The sequence below is a fragment of the Castor canadensis genome, chromosome 7, assembly GCF_047511655.1.
Source record: "Castor canadensis chromosome 7, mCasCan1.hap1v2, whole genome shotgun sequence".
NCBI classification, from domain to species: domain Eukaryota; kingdom Metazoa; phylum Chordata; class Mammalia; order Rodentia; family Castoridae; genus Castor; species Castor canadensis.
The window spans coordinates 94,221,687-94,245,217 of record NC_133392.1 but is presented as its reverse complement, the minus strand read 5'-3'; the positions used below and the strand labels follow the sequence as shown (position 1 = coordinate 94,245,217).

Below are 23,531 nucleotides of genomic sequence, written 5' to 3'. Positions count from 1 at the left end.
GTAGAATCTGTACTTTGTAGCTTGTGCATGCATATGTATTTTATTCTTACCACAGAAGTGGAGATGCCACACAAAACTAATTCAGTGGTCTTCATTTCACTTCTTCATATGTGTGCTCTATTTTCACTATCATCCTGATGTGAAGGCTCACTCATCAGGATGATAGTGAAAACAGAGCACACATAAGGCATGTTGCCTTGTGTTTTAGCTTGTTCCCCTGTTAACCCTCATTACTCCTCTCTCGTCAAAGACACAGCACACTTACCTTCTACTCACTTTGGCGCTCACCGGCCTCCCACTCATTGTGGGTTATAAGGCATGGGGAGGCAAGGAATGATACAGGTATATTTCCTATATCTTCTCTTGCAAAACATAAACTCAAAGACAAAATTGCTTTGAATTGCAAGATGGTAACAGCAGAGCATTAAAGTTAGCCCCAACCCCTACTGACATGAAGCCATTATGCACAGGCTGCACACCAAGGAGTCTTGCCAACTTTCTCTAGATCACATAGCAAGCCACATGGCAACTGCAAGGGAGGGTACCGCCATCTCACAAGGGATGTTACACTGATCCTTCTTTAGTCTTCCAGATGCACCTCTGACATAACCTTTAGCAGGTGAACTATTCACCAAAATATGCTTTCTCAGTCTGAAAACTGCCTCAGGACTACCAGTCCGTGTGTCCTTTTTCTTTCAGCTCGGTTCCCAAAACTGTTGATTCATTAATGGGACAGTTTAAACATCTTTTAATGTATGCAGTATAAGAGCATTTCTCTTTGTCTCCCTCATGGTAAAGTCACATTTTGATTAAAGTCGCCCTGCTTCCTCTTTTCTTACAACCACTGCCACATTCCTTGTGCATCAAATCTGTCTTCAGAATGATTAAAACCTAGAGTAATGAAATACTTCAACTGCCAAAATGAACTGGAGATGAATTAGGAAAACAGACAAAGCCAACAGGTTTCTGACAGCCCATTAACTGCATCTTAGGGTCTGGGGGCTTTTGCTCCTTCTCTTGGTGACAAAGTACGTTCATTCAGTTCAAGGTGTACTATCTTCCTTTCACAGGACATCACTTAGAAAAAAAAATGCAAGTGATATGCAGAAAAAGCTGCTTCCCAGCACCTTTCTTTACTACTCTGTCTGCTATGATCCAGTGTGTCAACCTTCTGCCCTATTTAAACAGGAATTTTCTAACAGATGTGGGATCTGCAGCAGTTTGACAGTTGATATGAATTTACTATAAACCTGATGCCAGCCTGTATTGTGGTAGAAATCATATTACCACATTCCTAACAAGAAGTATTATGATGTTAGAAACTGTTAAAAGGACACGAATGAGAAAGGATCCCTTTACACAGAGCCTGGAGAACTAGTTCAAGTAACAAAGCCCCATTTTCCATCTTGTGTGTAAAGCGAATGGATTAACCACAACTGGCACGAAGTTGAACTGACACCCTGAGCCCCGTGCCAGGCGGGCTCTCTACTGAATTGTTCACACAGCCATTTCTTGTGTGCAAACAGGAGAAACTTGTTCAGGCAGCAGCCACGCTGAATGGTATGCGAAGATTTAGTGAAATACATGTTCAGGACAGCTTTCTTAATCCTCGCATGGCTGCTCAGCAGAGGGAATTCCAGGGTGACAGATGAAAGGACACATCCAAATTTTTCAGTGACTACAGTCAAGGCCAACAAAGAAAGTTTGTGACACTTTACTACGTTAAGCGTATGCTCATCCAACAAACACCGCTGTTGGAAGGAGTTAAATGAATGGTGCTAATATACAAGCTGGTCCTTCTCGCTGATTAAAGTGTCTTGCTGCCTCTTTAGAAATCAAAAGAGTTATCCTGCTAATGAACTAAATTAGACTGAACTAACATTCATGTTAATAATTATTACTTACAGCACTAGCTGTGTTAGGGGTGATAATTCCAAAACAGAATGTAGTAATATTTCTTAGGTACATATCCTCCAGCTTAAAGCAGACTTGACAGGAATATGCTAGCACCCCAGTGGCCCAATATCAAAGACTAGAGGGAATTGTTTTTCAGAGTAAGGATGGTAGATTAGGTCCTAGGTGAGTAGTGAAAAGATAGCTGAAAAACAAAACTCCTTATTAGAACCAGGAGTGTTAACCTGACAAACACACTCATTCAAACTCTTTAATACTATATATATGAAATACATATGGAATTCATTTTCCCTTAAAATGAGCCATGATAAAAAACAATTTTATATTCTTAAGGCTAGAAATGAAAAGATATGCATTGGTGATAGTATTGATTAAAAAAAAATCTACTGAAGCTGTTATTAGGCACAGGTTATAGTTACAGTGAAAACTAAGAGCTGCTTTAATTTCCTGGGGAGGCGGGGCAGGGGGGTCTGTTGGGTCCTTTTTTGTCATTGTCAAGGTGTAGAAAGAATGAAAAATACTTTGGTGTATTTCATTATTAGTACACATGAACAGTTTGAACTCTCCATTATTGGTTTGTCTTTTTTTCATAGTCGGTACCTTGTTCAGGCTCTTTTTAAAAAACTATCTGACAAGGAAAAAATAGCCTTCCTGGTGTAAGATGTGAGTATACACAAGTTCACACAAGTTTCCACAAGAAAGTAAATGAAGGGCACGCCCCGCAAGCTTAATCACATTGACTTGGAATACAGTCAGAGAGTCACATTTTAGCTGTCTCTTAGTGCTGAATGCAAATGCTAAACAAAGATTATGTGAAGGTATTTGTTGATCTTGGAAAAAAAATCTCTTAACAAATAAAACCTATTAATATCCCCTCAAAGTAACATTTATATTGTGTCTAAAACAATATGAAATAACTCACTTAGCTATAGTCAGATACCACTACTTGGTTATTTTGAAAGAAGAATAAAGTCTTCCTAACATAATTAATCCAAGACAAAATACCACTGGTACCTTGAAGCATGCTTTCTTCCTTTCAATTAAAACCACAACTAAAGAAGACCAAAGACTTTGCAATATACAAACGATTAGAGAGGTGTCCGATGGCTTCAATACTCCATTTCTCTGAAAGTATTGCGTTAGTAATTATAGATAACTTGCACCTTTATTTTCTTTGTGTAGGGGGAAGGAGGTGGCCAAGGAATTTTTTTTTTTAGGTTAGCAATCTCACTTTTTCATTCAGAATTTAATTGTTTGATAGGATTATACTTTCCACATGTTTCTCTTGTGTTGCTTTGTTTTTTAAGGCAAGTGAGGTGAGTCAAAAGGAAAAACATGTCTCGTGAATATTTGATTTTGGCACTATTTGAACCAAATTATTGAGAAAACAATGTTCTGGAAATTATTATTGTTTTATTAAACATTTATGGAGTGTCAGGTAGGCCTTAGTGAATCCAGCAAGCACATTTTTCAAATTATTTCAGTGAGAGGTGGGGAGTTGGAAAACCACGTTTAACAGTCTCAATATTTTGTAATAGCTTATTCTATTGTTTTTCCTAAGGGGAATGCTATCTCTTTACTATCTGAATGCTGTCCATGATATATCTCTACGCGATGGGTATTACATCATCATGCTAAATGAACAAATAGGGAGATTTTAACATCTACATTTTACCTTGTGAGCCTCCAGCCTGTGGGCACATTCTTCTGCAGTTTGCAGAGTTGATGTGTGACATCAATTAAGAAAGGATGAGAGGACGGTTAGCTGAAGAGTTTGTTTCCTTGTAATCAACTGTAAAGAGAGCAAGGTCATGTAACAGATTTCTTCTTTTTTCTTGCTCAGCTAGGAAGACTGTGTGAATGTAAATTGCTTTATTGGTGAAGGGAATTAAAATTATAAAAAGCCAGGCTTAAAGAAGTGCAAAATCAGGGCTGTGTCGGAGCAGGGACAATATAATTGTGGTATGGATTCCCATATGGGACTAAATTATCTAGATTTTAGTAACGTCAGCAGTTCTGTGCACTTGCTGGAATGCAGCCAACGTGCCATATTTGCTTCATTTTTAAGATGGTTCTGATTCTACACAATTTGAAATATATGCAGAAAGCTAAAATTGTTCGAGTATCTTGTGGCACTTCTCAGATACATGTCTGTGCGTGTCAGGAATTTTATTTGATTATTAAACAGGAAGTGACACTAATGTGGCTTTAGTTTTCTAAGCAAAATGCCATTCGTTATTCTTTCTACCTCAGCTATAAAATCTTCCCAGTAGGGGAAAGAAAAATATCCTCTTCTGTGAGTACATATCAACGTTGTCTTCCTTTACAGTGCACCATTCAGTAACACTGTTTTGTAGCGACTCAATAAAGCTGATAGTTTTTCTGGGTAATTACCCACAACCCCCTGCAGGACAAATTAGCATTCATGACCTGAATAATGCTTACTAGAAAGAGTTCAATGGAATTTACTTAATCAGAATCATTGCTTTCTCTTGACTAATTTTTTCTTTTTACCTAGTCCCCAATGCCTGCTAATAGCAAATAATTTTTCAATACAGTTTTTGATAACTGACAGATGGGGAAAAAAAAGCATAAGTCTTTAAAGTTTGTGGGTTTTGGAATGATGAATGTATTTTTTTATACCTAGTGTGGAGAAATTAAGATATCTATCTTCCTTAAAAATTTCTAGTTAGGATCTCTGGTTTTTTTTTTTTTTTTTTTTTCTCTCTCTTTTATATGCTGGTTTATCAATTTTAGGAAGACACAGATTATTTCAGTTTCTAATTCTCCCTCAAGAGTTTCTCAATTTGGAGAAAACCAGAATATTGGTCATGATTTCAGGGAGGATGTTTTAAAATCACCGTATTCCTGGGCATCAAAAATTAGAGAACTGTAAACAGGCACAAGATAGTTTTTTTGTTGATTTGATTTTTATTTGTTTTTGATGGATTTGTGATTTGAACCAAAATACCATGGAGTGACGTCGTTAGTGTATTAGACAACAAGAGGAGGAAGAACTAGTATTCACTAAGCTTCCACTATAGACAAAACATTCTGTTGGGTAGACAGTTTATTCCATCTCATTATTTCTTGAAATGGCTCGGTGAAGGAAGTACTAGTATGTCCACATTTACAAAGAAGGAAATGAGATTCAGAAACTACAACAAAACAACATAATGCCAAGAGTGCCTGAACCAAAAGCTTGTGCTTTTTTGGTTTTGTGTTTTTATGTAATGATTTCATTTTTAGAAAGACAAAAAAGGAAAAAAAAAAAAAGAGATCCTAAATCAATTTCCTTCACTGAATCTCTAACTTGGAAATGATTCCTAACCTGGGAGAAGAGATTTTTTCTAAACCACAGCTGTAAATGCCAGTCTTTGAAGGATGACCCGATGGACAACAACCACAGATCAGAGAGTCATAGTGATGGGACTGTCCTCTACAGTTTATTTTAGCTCATTTGCCCTCCATCCTTCGTGTCCTGTGACTCTTCACAGCCCTGAAGAGACAAAGGCAGAGGTGAACTGCTGATTCCACAGTGGGATATAACTGAGCATTGGGAAGTAATCCAGTCAAAGCAAGCTTAAGAACAAAGGTGTGAGATATGATCCAAAAATAACAAAGCAAAATCAGAGAGGTCCTTCAGTGTCCTAGGTACCTGGCTCAGCAGAGACACAGAGCTTCTTAAGATGGGGAGATTGGCTGGAAGGCTTAGTTTTCATAGCAACCTCACAGTTCTTGCTTAGGTGGTGTGGTTAGCTTTTCATATTGTGCTTGTTTAGAGTGTATGTTTATTGGACATGACACGGATGGAGGGGTTGATGGAGATTTTTGTGGGTAGTTAGAGCCCCAGAGAGAAACTTCCTGGCTCTGCCTCCTTTACTGATTAGATTCCATACTTTAAATATATATGTGTGTGTGTGTGTGTGTGTGTGTGTGTGTGTGTGTGTGTGTGTGTGTATAAATTTCAGTGCAATGAAAAAGAACTCGGGACTCATTCAGGCTCCTGTGCCGTGCAGAGTTGAATGGAATCTGGTGCTTCATTAACTTTCTTGGGGTGCAAAATGGTTATCCTATTGCTAAATCTAAATAAATAAAAAATGTTTTTCAAACTTGAGGGTTTCAGAAAACCTACAACACATTTTTGCACAGATTTTTCCTTCCAAACACTAGAATATTGCGGGGAAAATTCAATCCATATGTTTCAGATTTACTTACAGTTATATCAGAATCTTGTGTTGCAATTGACATAGGACATTCATGAAGTTTTCTGAATGCTTTTTATTTGCCTTTAAGTAAAGAACAGAAAGTTGATTTGTCAAGCTTATGAGTACCAAAACCCCAAAATATTAAATTTAGGTTGAAGACAACAAACTCAAAATTTTGTATCAGGCATTAAATTTAATAAAAATGTACGTCTTGCTATCTCTACCACTTTGCAGATATGCATACGCCCAGCAATATGGAACATATAAGCATACTTTAGATATTGACATGGTGAAGAGAAAATGGAATGATTAAAAAAAAAAACCAGGGATGGATATTTTGTATTCTAGTACCCCTTCCTTATTTAAATATTAACAGCGTATTGTTATAATTTCATGCAAAAAAAAATATGTACCAGTGATAGCTTAGATTTAATGTTCCTCCATCCTTCAAGGATCACCATTCATTCACAGGTTGGCACTTGACAGCTCTTCACCTCCTGAAGCCTTGGGGTCCTAGCTGTGCTCCTGTAAGAAAATCTACACTTATGACTGGTGATCTATTTTACAGGGGTCTAAATGGCAACTTCTCTTCATTCGAGGCTAAAAAAGTGCTTGTGCCTCTGCTTAGAACTTGGTAATCATACCTTCATTTCCCACCAGAACCAGTTCTGCAAGGGGCTCTGAGATCCTAACTAGTCAGGAGCTTCAAAGGAAAGAAATCTCTGTTTTAGCACAAAATAAATAACAGTCTTCTGACATTTATCTGTTGATAATGTAGGAATGGGCTACGTACTTTGTTATGTGATTTGTATGTGCAGAGTGTTTCATAGTTTTTATTACTGTATTCAGTAATAAAATACTGAATAGAAATATTCAGTATTTCTTCTCTGAGAAGAAAAGTGATATATATTTTATGTAAAAAATAAGAAAATATTTGTAACCAAAAGAAGAGGGAAAAAAATCTGTGAAACTTCACCTCTCAAAGGTAACTGACATTTATATTTGTAATACGTTCTTCTATTATATTTTCTATACATAAATGTGCATGAGTTTTTTTTTTTTTTACATACTGGATCACAGAGAATACACTGGCAATGCAAAGCAATGAAAGATTGTGTTAGATTTTAGATGACTGCATAGTATTTCATTGTTGAAATAGACTAATCAAATATTCGAATGTAACTATTCAAAATTTTAATTGTCAGGTTGTCCCACAATATTGGGAAATGGTATTTTTACTTTCAATCTTTGTCCATGTCAAAAGTATTTCTTTAGGATGAATGTCTGTTAGTGAATGATTCATCAAAATACTAAGGCTTTTGAAGCATCTTATCAAAATAGTATGCATTTTACATCGGTTTTCTTTCAGAATGACACTGAATTGTTTAACACATTTTCATTAGCATGTATTAGTTGTGGGGGGTGTTTCATTGTGGCATTTACTTATGTACTTACAATGTATCTTTATTGGAGTCACCCTCTCCATTGTTCTCCCTCATCCCTCCTCCCTCCTTGTTTGAACAATTTCAACTAGTTTCATTGTTCTAATTTCGTGAAGGCTCATTAAGTACATCCACTATATTCGCTTCCTTCTCCCTCTCCATTCACCCTCACCCTCTCTCTAATACCCACCCCAGACAGGAAGTGTTTCACCTTCCTGTCCTTCATTGTTTTTAGGTATATTTGGGTTGTTCAAGGTTGTCTGGTTGGTAGCTCACATTATCACACTTTAATCAGATTAATGCTCCCTATTACTTCTTCTTTTCCTATCACCGTGCTCCCTATTACTTCTTCTTTTCCTATCACCGTGCTCCCTTATTATTCAACAGCTTTCAGAGCATTTGGCTAAACCATCTCCATACACAAATGCCATGTATTGAGAGATGGTGGGGGGCAGGGAGGAGAAATGGCTCAAACAATGTATGCACATATGAATAAATGAATTTTTAAAATGCCATATATTTCAATATTATTCACTCTCCATCACTGCAGGAGGTGCAGAAGGTTGGGATGTGGACCATAGTGGTGTCCATGGGAGAAAATGAGGTTAAAGAGCTCAGAGGGGCTGAAACCCATGTCTGGATCCAAGATTCCATGACACGTGCACTTCTGCATTTCCTTCCTGCACATTCCTGAATGATCCTCCACCTGCCTCTACTCTTCCTGTTGACTTTTCCTACGTATTACCTAAACTTTAGGGTCTATCAAACACCGATAGTTTGATAAACTATTTAATTGTCAGAAATGTTTTCAGGGTTCGTGAAAATTCCCATTAAGTTCAGCAGACACCAACTTCTATTTGGGGACAGTCGGAGTGACGTTCTTGTGGCCTGTGTAGAAGTGAAGTCAGCAGGGGATGCAGTCACCGTGGAAAATGTAGATGCCTTTGGGGAAAGGTCCCCAGTTCACAACAGCCCTGCGTTTACTCACCTATGACCTCAAGCTACCTGAGCTCCATGTCCTCCCCCACTGAGTTCACATCTTCTTCATGCCAGTACATAAAAATTGGGCAGTATGGAAAAGCATGTGGCCAGCACTGGTGTTTAATAAATAATAAAAGCCATGCTTTAGGTGCTTTTAGACAAGGAAGATGCAAGGAACTCATTGACAGCTATTTTTTTGTGCAGGGGGAAAAGGGGCAGTACTGGGGTTTGAACTCATGGTCTTGCACTTGCTAGGCATGTACCCTACCACTTGAGCTACGTCCTTCAGCCATCTTTGCTTTATTTATTTTTTTAAACAGGGTCTCTCCCTTTTTGCCTGAGACAAGGCTGGACCACGGTCCTCCTACCTATGCCTTCCTGCATAGCTGGGATTATAGACACATACCACCAGGCCTGGCTTGTTGAGATGGGATCTCATGAACACTTGCCAGGGCTGCTCTCAAGCCAATATCTTCCCAATCTCTGCCTACTGAATAGCTGTGATTACAATCATGTAGTACTGTGTCTACCTCACTGAAGGTTATTTTAAGTGCCTGTAACCTCTTTGAGGCAGAGGTTATACTGACTAAGAGTTACGGGTAAAGGGCGAAGCTTAATGGTAGAGTACTAGCAGGTGTGAGGCCCTAGCTTCAACCCCTGGCACCATGAAAAATTAATAAAATAAAGTAATAATAAAGAATTTTTCTGCTACAAGTAACAGAAAAAGAGTAGCTTAAACAAATAAAAGATTCATATTTTTCCCACATAAATTCCACACTCAGAAGCAGGCATAGGTGGTATTGATTAGTGGTTAAGAATATCAGAACCAGGATGTGAGGTGTAACATCAACCCAGTCCTTCCTTCTAGCTGTTAACGAATGGCTGCTGCTGCTGCTCTAGTCCCTTGTCAGCGAAGGAGGAAGAGGAACTGACGAGGAGGAATGAGAAATGACCAGGAATGAGAGAAAGCACCCACTTGAGCATCCAGAGAACACTGGCCGTGTCACCAGTCTCTGCCACCCTCACTGCCAGAGAGATTTGGGGATCTGACATCTCCCTTTCTGCAGAAAACCAGAGCAACACTGCCTCCGAAAAATGCCCCTTTCCCTTCTCTTAGAGACCCTTTCTCCTGCTGGCCTTCTGTGTGACACAGAGTAGGCTCAGGTGGCATGACTGAAGGATGTGGCTAGTCCCACCCAATAGTCCCACCCAATAATCCCGCCTCACCCACCAGTTGCTGTTAATACCTACAATTTTAGCATCAGCAAATTAAGCTACCACCCACTCTATATTAAAATGTGTGTATCTCTGGAAAGTAAGTTAGCACAGTGTTTCAGTTCTGTTCTTAACATCTTAGGGGATCAATAAATTCATTGATTAAGCCCTTCAAAGAGAAACTAATGGCAAGGAGGTTTTTATGGAGGAAGAACAGAGCACTCAGCTCTGCACGGCAGGCAGGAGTTTCTGTAAAAGGAAACAGGGCAGAGAGGGCAGCAGAAGGCGCAGAGCTAGTGGAGCTGTGAGGAAGTCTGCATAGTTTGTCCTAGGACCAGCTCTGTCTGCTCCCTTTCCTTCAGTTCTGTGTGTCAGATCAGCTGTAGTGCTTTCCATCAAAGCACCTGTTCACACTCCAAACCACAGAAGAGTAAACTAGTCCTCCCTGTGCCTGACACACTGAGCCTGCAGCCAGCTTCGTATTGTACAAGCCACACGAGGTGAGAGTCAGCACCACTGTCCCAAGGGATGGGAAGTGCTGGAGACTCCTCAGGTCAGAGCCTGCTCATTTGCTATTGAAGGAGGTATAGACCTAGTTACTGTTTTAGAAAACAAAACAGATAGTGTGGGCATCATTCCTAGAACCATACTGTGTGGCTTCAAATTCACAGTGACTGTGGGAGAGATGTTTAACTTCTCTCTGTGCGCCTTGGTTTATTCAACTGTAAAACAGACATAATAAGTTTTACACAATGAGACTTACATAGGTAAGATAATTTAAAAACTAAGCTTTTTGGTTATATGGAGTGCAGAAGTATTTGCTTTATTAAATTAAACACATTCTTTTTTCTATCAGATATTTTGCATGACTGTTGTTTTTTGTTTTTGTTTTCTTTGTTGTTGTTCTTACCATTTCGAAAGACTTTCCTTAAGTGTTTTCTGGTTTCAGGCAAGTAGGTCATTTTTATTATCCCCATTTTCCAAATGGGTAAATGGAGTCACAGTGATCACTCCCCTGCCCAAGGTTGCCCAGATAGTAACAAGGCACGTCCAGTGAACCTTCCGTTATGCCACAATGAGTTCCATTTGGAAGAAGAAGTTTTAGAATAGTGGTGAAATGACCATGTCTCAGAACTGGTTCTGTACGCACGTTCTCATGAGTCCCAAACCGAAAGCCAATGTGTGCAGCCCAGCACCCTGCGTGTGAAACAGTTTTCTCTTCCTGATTAACATGTACTGTCTGTACTACCCTGAGAGGATCACAATGTATTCCATGAATATTGGATGACTCAGTAATTACCCTTCCAGTTTATGCCCAGGAATCCTAAGTAGTGAAAGGGGGGAAAATTGTGTAAAGAAAGATATTAATTTTTGAGTTGTATATCATAGCCAAAAAGCAGCAAATAATTTAAATGCTCTTGGCAGAGGACCAGTTCAGTAAATTCTGGTATACCAACTCCATGAAGTGGTGGCAGTTATAGCACCACCATGTGTGGAGCACGAGTGGGGCCAGTTCCTTCCAGATGGCACCTATTTTGACTTCCTGGGTTGAGAATTACTGTCACCTCATTATGCAGATAATGCCACAAAGCAGAGGTCCTACCCCATGCCCCTGTGACGGAAACATTTTGTGAGTCATGTTTCAACAATTCTTGTGTCTTTATCACTGATGGAGTCCTGATTGTAAAGAAAGAAAGAGCCACAGGCAAATCAAGAACAGCCTATACTGATAAGAACTGTAGCAATTGCCTTACAAGGTGTAAATCTAGGGATGACTTTGTGTCATTGGCTTGTGGCATTCCTTGCTCTTCATTCTGTCCTGCTCCCTGGAATGCATATTCAAATGCTGGAGCTAAAGCAGCCATATTGGTCTCAGCAGCAAAAGCACATTCCTGGAGTGAGGCAATGGAAAGCTGGAAATGCTTGGGCCTCTGAAGACCTCAAGAAATTCTGTATTTTCCTCAGACTGTCTCTTATGGACTTTTCTGAGAGAGACTCATAAATGTGTTTCTCAATTAGGTTGAAGAGGAAGGTTCTAAGCCCCACAAAGCTTTATTTAATCCTAATTAATATGACTGCTCTCAGCTCAAATAATAGATGATCACTTCTGAGATAAAATTAGACAGTTTCATGGAAAAATAAGAGCTGTTGAAAATAATCCAGGAATGAGTAGAGGGGATAAAGGGGAATGATGGAGGTGTTGAATACCACTATGATATATGGTAAGATTTTTTTGTAAATGTCACAATGTACCCCCAACACAACAATGACAAAAAAATTAACATTAAAAAAAAAAAAAGAAAGTTTCACACAACACTTCACTGGCTTCCATTGAATAAGACTGATAAATTCAGGAAAGGAAACGAAACACCATCTTAATTTTGGGGGGGTTCATGAACTCAGCTAAAAATCAGCAATTCAATCAGTAAGACAAAAAAACAAGCATAGATGGGGAAACAAGGCAGCTCAGAACTGGACCGTCCTGGCTCCAAAGCTATGCTCTTCATGAGGCATGCCCTGTCACTTGTGGCTAATTAAATTACAAAATGATGTAAAAAATCTGTTATGCCATCTTCCATACTTTATTTTGAAACTATTCGCAGTTAAAATACATTATAAAAAGAAAAATTCTAGCCAGGATAAAATTACATAATCCCATATATCAGCTAAAATTATATGATGTCAAAAGAATCGAAGGAAAGGTCATGTTTGAATTTAGGAACATGAGTAGACCACAGATGTGTTTCTTTGCCCAATTTAAAGCCATCTTTAATAAGCAAATCAACACTGTATGATAAAATATGACGTACACATACCATATTATACTCATATAAACCACCAGTCATGGACCTTCTTATACAGTGCCACTAAGCAGAATCTGTAAGCAGCAGATTTTATGTAGGAGAAAAATGATAAATAGCATGTCACTTGATGCTTCATAATTTTTGGTTTTTAACTTTCTGGGTCACTGGTTTCTCAAAGAGTTTCCATTCTTTCCGCACATTAGCTAGGTGATTGAAGAAGGTGTCAGACTACTGAGACGGGAAAAGATGATGTGCAGGAATTAAATTCTTCTTTTCTTTTGGCTGAGTATACAAAATGCACAGTGTGATTTAGAACTCTCTTCCCTGTGTGTATTAACTTCTGTCTGTGGCGGGCAGCGTTGAGAAGGTGTTGTCATTGGTGTCCAAATGAGATTCCTACAAGTAGGAAGCATGTGCTGATTTAATAAAGTTAGTGCTGAGAACTGATGGAATGGGAAGGATCAAGAAACATGAGAAAATGGGGAGACAACAGCTGGCTGATTATGATGGAGGAAGAAACATCACAGGAGGAGTGCTCTGAATACAGCATGTCAGTGCGTGAGATCTTCATCCTCATGCAGTGCGTGCACAAGCTTAAGTGGTTCCAGGAGGTAGCCAGAAGCACATATCAAGAGGAGGGGAAACCAACCCAGGATTGTCCTGCAGTGAGTGATGTATAGCTTTTTTCCTTTTTTTTCCCCCCCCCAGTGCTAGGATCATTCCCAGGGCCTCATAAATGCTGGCAAGTGCTCTACCACTGAGCTACTTGCCCAGTCCTTATATATTTTAAGAAATTATATGTGCGTGTGGTTTAAGCTGTACTTTTGCTATTACCTCCCTCCCACCACCCCTCTACATGTACATTCCTGTGCTAGGAATAGAACCCATGCTTGCTGCTAGCTTTTTAAGGGGAAAAGAGACAAAAACTTACCATTGAAAACAATCTAAACCAGCTAACTACCATGTAAATCTGATAAGACAGATAAAAACCTATCTTACCTCTTAAATGATGCTAAAGCTAACTCTTGTTTGATTTGTATTCATTTTCCAGTCTGTAAACGAGTATACAAACCTACTCTCATACAACAAGACACTCATGGCATATTTTTAATCATGTATTACATTCAGAGGTTCAGCACGAAATTCATCTCCATACATGTTCTAAAGAAGATATCTTTTAGTTTCCCGACCATGTCACTGAAGAACTGTACAGTGGCTGAAGCTACAGTGAAAACATGGCTTCTTAATGGTGGCACAAAAAACAAATGCATTGTAAATGGGGAGTTATGGGGGGTTATCACAGGGAGAACGGAGGTGAAAAAGAAAGGCTACTGAGGGGGGAAAAGGATGGATGTACAGTACATATATATACATGTATGTATGAGATCTATATCTATAACTGTATCTACCAATATATAGATGTCAGTTGTCTCTAACTTCACCCATAAACATTTTGTAATCCTAATATAGCAAAGTATTTTTCGAAGGATGTAAGCTGGTGCCAAAGTTTATATGAAAAAAATGAACAAATAGAGCTAGTAAAGTATTATAAAGAAAACTAGGAAACTAAGCTTTCTAGTTATTAAAACATATTGCAGTGCAACATTGGAAGGCATACACAGAGGAACAGAAAGAAAAAGAACTAGAACAATTTAAGAAGTTTAAGAAGACCCATACATATACAAGAATTCGATATGTAAAAATGGCATAGCAGAGGAGAAAAGATGAGTAATTTAGCAAAGAGTATTGAAAACCTAGGATAACTATGTGGAAAAAATAATTTGGTTCTACCACCTATTTATGCTACATATCAATATTAAAAAAAAACTATAGAACATGGATAAAGGAAGTGTACAATATTTCATCAAAATAAAATACACTTAGTGAAACAAGGAATCAAACTCACTTATAATCTAAAAACTATAAATATAAATCACCCAGATTTTTCCCCCATGTGTCAGGTTGGCAAATATCCAAGTTGATAACCCCCTATGTTGGTGAAGGTGTGGAGAAACCAGAGCTCTTCTGCCTTTATGGCAAAAGCAAGAGAAAAAAATTAAGTGTATAAACATATAAGCTCATTGAAACTGAAATTGTGCTTCTGGGAACTAATCTGAGAATGTGCATGTGTGCAAAGCCACACACATGTAGAATGCCATATTAGGAACTCTGTGTGTGTGTGTGTGTGTGTGTGTGTGTGTGTATCTGTGTGTAAAAGCAAAGGAGAGGAAGCAACCTAAATAGGTGCACATCAACAGGAGACAATTTAAACCTATTATGAAACCGTCATGTGATGAAATATTTATACTGATGGAAAAGAGACTAAGGAGCCAGGCACTGTTCTGCACACCTGTAATCTCAGCTACTCAGGAGGCAGAGGCAGGAGGATTGTGAGTTTGAAGCCAGCCTGAAGCAAAATGCTAGACCCTGCCTCAAAAACAAAAGGACTGTGGGTGTGCCTCAAGTGGTAGAGCTGCATGCCTAGCTCATATGAGCCCCTGGGTTCAATTCCCAGAACTCCCTCCCCTCACCCCACCAAAGAAAGAGAGTAAGGAAACTCTTCATATATACCTACAAACCATTTGTTGATCTATATTAACAACCAAATTGCAAGCTGCAAAACGGTATATAAACGCTACAATGTATGTTTTAAAAATGGGGGAAGAGGACGTTTACATTTATTTATTTATTTATTTATTTATTTATTTTTATTATTCTTTTTTTTTATTATTATTCATATGTGCATACAATGCTTGGGTCATTTCTCCCAGGACGTTTACATTTAGATGGGATATCTTTGCACAGATAGAAAAGAAAATTGACAAAGTTGTTGAATCTCCAGGGAAGAACACATGGTGGCTAGTGGACAGGGGAGATACATCTTTTGATTTAGAAATTTTGAATGTGTTATTATTTTAAAAATGAAGGATAACAAATTTTGAACATGTTTGAAACATAATCATACACTGTCAGTGTGGCTAGTTTCAGGCATATGCTCTTATTTTTCTTGGTGCTGAGGATTGAACCCAGGGCCTCATGCTTGCTAAGCACCATCCTACCACTGAGCTACACCTCAACCCCAAGCATGTATTTTCTAATTAACAGGATAATGGCTCAGTGGTATGTTGGAGCTAGCTCCCTTCAAACAAGTAGGCTTGAAATCTAAATCTAAATTAGAGAGATAATGTTACAAAAACTTTCCAAAAAGCCTAACATTTTGCACGTCAATATGGCAATTATAAGATTGTTTTCTGACGTGATCTGTAAAGCGCCTTCCTAACTCCTTGTTCAGTGCTGTTGCTCTGGTAGCTTGAAACCAACTCTGGTGGGAGTATTTGCACATTAATCAGCAAGCAGTAGTCATATCTCTGTTAGGGTGGTGGGGTACGGGTACAGCCAGCACATCACTGGCTCAAGTGTTCTATCTATGCTTGTCATGATTTTCTCTGAGATTTTCAAATTTCTTTTCTTTTCCTTTTTTTTTTTTTTCCTGGCAGTACCAGGGTTTGAACTCAGGGCCTTAGGGCCTCACACTTGCTAGGCAGGTACTCTACCACTTGAGCACTCTGCCAGTGATTTTCAAATTTCTTAACATAACATGAGTAGATATTATTTGATGGTGAAGCTTATAAGAGATGCAGAGATGCAGAAGAAAACTATAATGTGAATGGAGTGATGGTAATTAAAAATATTATCTCCATCTTGAGATTCAATTGGTGACCCCACTGAGAAAAGTGAGAATGCAGACACCACTCACCGTTTATCTCCTTAGTTTAAGTGGACAGCATTTTCAGTTTTATTTTTAGACAATTACATAAATGCTAGAGAAATAAAATCAAGCAGATTTGTAAACTTATTTTGTCTCCTTGTATTATATAGTGCGTTTCGAATAATATTTGCTGTTTTATTAATAATTGAAGGCAACGTTGCAACACATAGCCACACAGAATAACTTTTGAACCCATGGGAATGAATGTCTACTGAGAATGGTCGAAAAAAAGATACAAGTTATGGTAAGAAAAACTCTGCTCAGCTATTTTGCACTTTGGCTAGGAACAATAGACGTTGTTATATGCTTATCCCCTCTTCACATGAAATTGTATGACAAATTAATCTAAATGTTATAGATTGATAGATTGCAAACTATTTATAAATAGGTATATGACCATGAAAGCTTACCTTTTAAAATAAGTATAAAGAAAGAAAAAGCAGAATATCATTATGTATCTTCAAAGAAAATTTACTTTGAATGGAGAGAAAAAAGATACAAAATGTTTATCATTGTGTGTTAAAATTTCATAAACCCCAATTAGGGCTCCTTTCTACTGAGGTTTTTCTCTATGTTTCGGAGGAAGAAGATTTTGTTTTGGAATGCTGCTTGTGTTTTTCCTGCTTTTGTAAATATGCCTACCTTGCCATTACCTATGTTAGTAATACCCAAAGGAAAGTTTATTTCAAACATATAAACTTCCCCTATTTGGAAACTGAAAATTAAATCAGATATTTGTTTTCTGTTTGTTATTAAAATTCTAACCTAAGTTTACCCAAAGTCCAAGCTAACACAGGCTCACTTGCTTTTACTGCTGTGATACACTTATTTACTTTTGCGACAGCTCTGGTTTTGGCATTTAATATTTTGGTGATATTAAAATAAAAAACATAGATCTTTAAATTACCCCTGGCTGTAATTTTTGCAAAAGCAAAAAATAAGAGGAATACATTAAACTCAAAATGTTTTCATTTAACAAATTCAAATCTAACATTTAACCTCTTGAGTACTATTAGGATCACTGACAAAATACCAATCTGCTTCTGCCCTTCAGGAACTGCAGAGACAGTGTAGACCATTATTAGCTACAGGAACTTGAGCAAGTCACATAACCTCCCTAACCAGTTTCTCATCTCAGAATGCTGTCAGTTGGTGCTGTGGTCCCCATATACATCCTCCCAAAATTCATATGTTGAAATTTAATTTCCAATATGATAATACTGAGCATCTTCAAGAGTAAAATTCATGCCCTATAGAAGAGGCTGATGGGAACTGTGTTGCCCCTTGCACCATGTGGGGACCAAGCAAGAGGACATCTTCTTGGAAGCAGACAGTGAACACTTACCAAACATTCAATCTGCTGGCCCCTTGGACTTCCTTGTCTCCCAAACTGTAAGCAATAAATTTCTACTATTTATAAATTACTCACTGTAAGATATTTTTATAGCTGCCCAAACAGATTAAGAAAAAAATCAGCAATGTGCATTTGGTGCTAAAATAAGTGATGCAGTTAGTGCTGTAGGAGTTAGAAGTAAAGCGACTGAGATTCTTCAGCATAGAAACTAGCCCTTGTTCATGTAATCTGAACACCTAGCATACTGCCTGGTATGAAGTAAGCACTCAGCAAACATCTGTTGTAGGATTTAAATGAATAAGGAGTTCATTGTTGGTTGATGTTGAAGGAAGATCTACTGCATAAAATAGAATTCTAACTCTAACTTGCAGGATGGATAGGATTTGTGGTGATGGGGGAACAGGAAAGGTTACTACAAGTGGAGAAAATAGTAGAAGCCAAACTCTGGTGAGGAAATGAGAAGAGTGTTTTAAAAGGACAATGAATATTTCCAGACTAAAACTAAATTTAAGTGCACGGAGCCAAAAGCCAAATGTAAATGTTGCTAGAAAAGGTGAAAAGAGATTTATGAAGAGTCTTGAAACTAGTCTGAGGAGTGTGGACTTTATTAGGTAAGTAAATGAGCAGTGCAGGAAAGACATGGTGAAAAATGCTGTTTTAGGGAGGTGACCTGGCAGTGGTGGGAGGATAGACTCAACGGAAATAAATATGAGCTGCACCCCACAAGGGGAGGGCAGCACGGCAAAGCAGCTGTTGCTGCAGTGCAGAGGTGAAGGGCAGTGGAAATAAGAGAGGAACAAACTGAGGAGAAATTCTGACCAAGAATCAGAACATCTGGTGACTTCTAATACACTCCATATTAGAAGGATCAGAATAGGATAGAATCCATACTACTAATGGACCACAGCAGGAATAATCACCATGATTCAGATGGGTCCCATGGCATTCTTCTAAAAAGAACTGTGCCATTGGTTGCAATGCACTGTCCAATGTACACTAGGTGCAATTAGGTATTGACCGAATGATTACTTTTTAGTCCAATATGTATGAGGTGCTACAGAAAATACAGAACACGCAACCTGCCAAACATCACAGCTTAGCCTAGCTACCTCAAAGTGATCAGGACATTTAGATTAGCCAATATTTAAACAAAAGAATCTCACATAAAGCTTTATATATTAAAGTGTCAAGTGTGTAATGTAATTTACTGAGAACTGTACTGAAAGTATAAAATAGAATGGTTCTGTGGGTAAACTGTCACACTAGCATAAAATTGAAAAAGTTATAAATTGAACCTTGGTAAATCAGGGCCCATCTGTGCAGAGGAAATAAGTCAGTGACATCAATATCCTCACAATACTGATAAATAGGAATAATAGGACTATGAAGAGTACTGCGTATTAAGAACAAATTACCAAACTTATTAACAGACTGTCTTATTTAATCCTCACAACTTTATGAGGAAAGTGCTGACTTATCCTCAACCTACTTACACAGACACTGAGTCTTACAGTGGCAAATTAACTTACCCAGGGTAATAAGGCCAGTAAATAGAAGACTCAGAAATAAAATCCCAGTAGTCCAACCCCAAAGTCCATGGTTTCACATGATTTATGTGTATAGAAGTAGCTATTTACAGGAATAAATATGATTGAAGAACAGACCTGTGGTATTGTGATTTTTGTTTTAGAGCAAGTGGGAACATAAGGCTTACAAGAGAAATGGCACAAGCAACTCCTCATGTAGGAATGAACATATCAAGCCCAAGAACACAAAGGCAATCAGCCTGACTGCCCTGGGAGTGAACAATGAAGCGAGGAGGGTAAGGTGTAAATTCCAGCCAGATGGTGGCTACTGTGCTCAGTGCCAGAACAGAGCTGTCACTCTACATAAAGTGGGATCAATCCATTGATAAATACTTACACATGACCAATCATTCTTGCATGGTGGCAGGCCCAGGCTTCAGGATAAGTGTGCCCTCCTCCCACAATTCCTAGGCTTCAGCTGTATCCGCCCATCAGTGCAGATACAGTCCTATATGCATCATGTTTGAGATCAGTTCAAGTTGCTCTTCTCTCAAGAAGGCATGAACTCAGAAAGTCATGTGCCTTCTTCATCATAGTCAGCTTCATCATGTGCAGTTATTATCCTGAGATGAAAACCTCTAAAGGATCCACAGCATGTAAAGAGAATATGGTTTTTAGTATACAGGATGGACTGGAAAAGAAATCAATCAAACTTTAGAAAGGTGAATAGCTAGCACTCTATCTATACCTGGGATGCAATAAATATTTATTAAAAAAGAAAGAAAGAGCCTTCAAAGAAGGAACTGTAATAACCCAAGTTTGAAGAGTGATGGTCTTACATTAGTAGAAAAGGAAGATAAACCAAGAAACATTTTATAGGAAAAACCAACATATTGCTTTAAATGTGTGGTGATAGAAAAAGAAAATCCATATAATACTCCCAAGTTTGTGAGCCTATTTGAGAAGAGATGTTATACTGATAGAAATTCCAAGAATGAGAAGTTTCATTCAGGTAAGAATTACCTCTCTGATTCTCTTTTGTAATCTAGATACTAGTCACATGCTTAGCAGACAGGCAATAATTAGGATGTTGCATAAATAATGTATTCATTTTAAAGAAGAAAACCAAACTCTTATATTCTCAAGCTGTGAATCTCAAATCAGAGCAATGACACTGACTGCTGGGAACCCATGTCTTAATGAGCCAGTGTTACAGTAGGAACTTTGTTTTACCCTTTTAGAGCAAGGAAAACAAAACAAGAAGAAAAAATGAAGGAGGAAAATGTTTGAGTACCACTGCCTTAATGCCCAGTGCAATTGCCTGGTAGCATTCTTGGTTTCAGATTAGAACTAGATTCAGGCCTAGAAATAAAGGCCTGGGTTAGTTGTTGACTATTTTCCTGAAACCAACTTCAAGAAGGATTTCTCAGGAAGGTCAATGGACCTCCCCTTGCATGGACTCTCATACCAACTTTCTTTAAAATTTCTTAATTTTTGTAAGCTTCAGACCCCACCAAATCTATACACACCGCTGAACCACTGGTCATATACATTAGCTGCAGCTGGTACAAAAATGTACGTGAATTTCTTCCTTGCCTTTTCATAATCACAAACAATTGCAGTTTGCGACTTTGACTTTGCATGGATTTAAAACTTTATTTGAATTCCATTTATGACATTTACAAGCTCCATAGCTTTAATTGACAATTTCATTCCTCTGAGCTCCACTTCACTCATCTGCAAAATGGGAATATTAATAGCTCCTCTTCTAGGATATAATAAGCTTAACTGTGGAGTAAGAGTTCAATAAGTTGTGGCTGTATTATTATTACTAATTAGTCCAATAATAAATCCTCATAAACCCAATAAATAAAACTCCTATAACTTTCCCTAACTCAGGTTATCTTGCTAAAAGAATTCCCAGATATGCGGATTTGTAAGAGTTAAATTTCTGCCTGGTAGCAGTGGCGGGGGTGGGGGGGGTGGGTGGTGGTTAAGGGAGGGGGTGGGGGGGGAAAGGGGGAGAAAAGAAAATAAATAAATAAATTAATTAATTAATTTTTTAAAAAAAGTAAGCATTAAATACCAGATTCAGAATGCACATTTTCCTGTTTTAAACTTCCACACTTTCTGTATCCATTGAGTTTGAGTATAAACTTAAGCACTAAACTTTTATGAATGATCATCTGGCCTGTAGACATTTTCATTTTACCAAATTATTCCAAGAAATTTTTCAGGCTGAAGAAAAGCCAAATTCATAAAATAATTCATCTGTAAGCCAAGAAAATAAAAACAAAGAAAAAGCTTGAACACTATTGAATAAAAGAACGTAATGTATACTGTAGCAATCACCAACCAAGTTTAATAATTTTATTACTTGCATGATCATGTTATAAAGAAAAATGGACTCTCACATACCTTTGCTATAATGTACCTTCCCCTGAATTTGTCTCCACTTTACCAATTTATTATTCCATTCAGGCACAGGGAGAAAGAAATGAGATCCAAATTTCCTCTTTTTGGAGTTTGAGAGCTTCTTTTCTTAAGAGTGATACTTGGAGTATTAATTAAGAAAATAAAATACCAAAAGCTACTCTGATTCCAGAATGCAGATATATGAATTTTATCTGAACAATCATAATAGCAGCTTGCATACATTGCAAGCTCAGTAATATAAATGTGTGTAAACTCTATAACTGATTCTGTTACAGAGCTCGGTGTCCACTGCTCACTTCCCTCCTCCCACCTCCAACCTCACGCTGCCCATCTGGGAACCATTGTTTCAGGCTTTTCAGAACCAGTGGACAGAAGACCTTTGCTCATTCCCTTAGTCTTGACTTCTTCCTACCTGAAGAAAAAATAATGACAAAAATAAAGACAGGAAGGGGAGACCAAAACCTCACTGTGAAAACATAAGGAAAATCTCCTTTTATGGAGCCCCCTGGACCCCAAACCTAATCCTGGTCCTCCTATCCATTAAAATGCAGTGCCACCTGATCACACTGGACTTTCTTTACCTGCTCTGATGATTAGATTAGAAGATAAAACCTTTCATCTGCAGCATGCTTTACCAGAATCAAAGCACTTACACATGTGTTATTTCATTTGATCTGGACAATAACTGAGCAAAGACTAGTGAAGTAATACTGTTCCCATTTTTCATGTAAGGGACTTGAGTCTAAAGATTCAATGTCTTGTCCAACTTGGACCTAATTAGTGTTGGAGGAAGATGTCCACCAAGGTTTAACAGAAGACCACTTTTATAAGTCTGTGACTCTAAGAATTGTGTCCCATCTTAAGAGACACGGCACGGAGTGAATATTCAGGGCTGGTAAGTGCAGAATAATGCCACTGTTCTATAAAGCGTTTTCAAAGGCTACAGAGTCACATGTGAGTTATTTTTTCCCCATTTTTTTAAATCAGGGTATGTTCATTGCACAGGGGAGATTCATGTGACAATTCCATATAGGCTTCTCTTAGCATTGGTTAAGTCACCCCCACCACCTCTCCCCCCTGACTTCCTCCCCTCCCCACTTAAAACTATTGCAAGAGGTTTCTTTGTTCTATTTCATGTAAGTATATGAAGTCTGTCAACCATACTGCCTCAAATGTGAGTTATTTTTAAAGACTCTTTATTAACTCAAATCCACATACTGTGATTTTTATTTCAATGACAAGAGCATACATATAAGCACCTTCCCTCTGTCTTTCCCCCCTTTTTCCTTAACCCACAGTCAGGGCTTGCTGGCTCTAAGCTTCTTGGCATCTCTGGATGAATCTTCTGTGAGTTGAATGCTACTGAGCTGTTGTTTAGTACTTTCGTCCAAGCTGGCTTTAAGTGTGTACAACGTACAAAGAGTTCTTTTCTGAGGATGGAGACTCTGAGCATCAAGCAGTGTTGAAGGGTTTTGTTTTCTCAAAGCTGTCACGTTTCTTTGAAAGAACTGAAAAGATGAAGGAAGATGAGAAAGTGATTTAAAAAAATTTTTAATTTGGTTTTCCAACTTTTTTTTAAAGCTTAAAGTTGTTGTTAACCATTCCATAGTTGAATGCCTGTATCTTAGAATTGTGGGTGACAGGACCCTTCCTATGTATGCATGTGAGAGTGTGTGTGTGTGTGTGTGTGTGTGTGTGTGTGTTTCTTTTTCTTTCATTCAGCCTTTTCTCTGAATGCTAAAGGTTTACCAGAGACTGAAAATTCCTTATCTTTTCAAAAAATCGTGTTTGTACTAAAAGTGGTTTGCTCTAAGAGTAAAGAAAGAGGGAATATGGAAAGAAAAGTAACACAGAAAAAACTGAAATGGGAGGAGAGCAATCA

General features: G+C 38.1%; 2 protein-coding genes across 5 annotated transcripts in view; one reads left to right on the top strand and one right to left on the bottom strand.

Moving 5' to 3' along the window:
- The window catches only part of Adgrl2 (adhesion G protein-coupled receptor L2), a 620,387-nt gene that overhangs the window by 184,196 nt on the left and 412,660 nt on the right, over positions 1–23,531 (top strand). The window lies entirely within an intron of this gene.
- Positions 22,412–23,531, bottom strand: part of LOC141424876 (uncharacterized) — a 229,931-nt gene continuing 228,811 nt past the window's right edge. The window contains exon 6 of the mRNA XM_074079575.1: positions 22,412–23,157. The gene's annotated coding sequence lies outside the window, so the exon portion shown is untranslated. The remainder of the gene's footprint in view (positions 23,158–23,531) is intronic.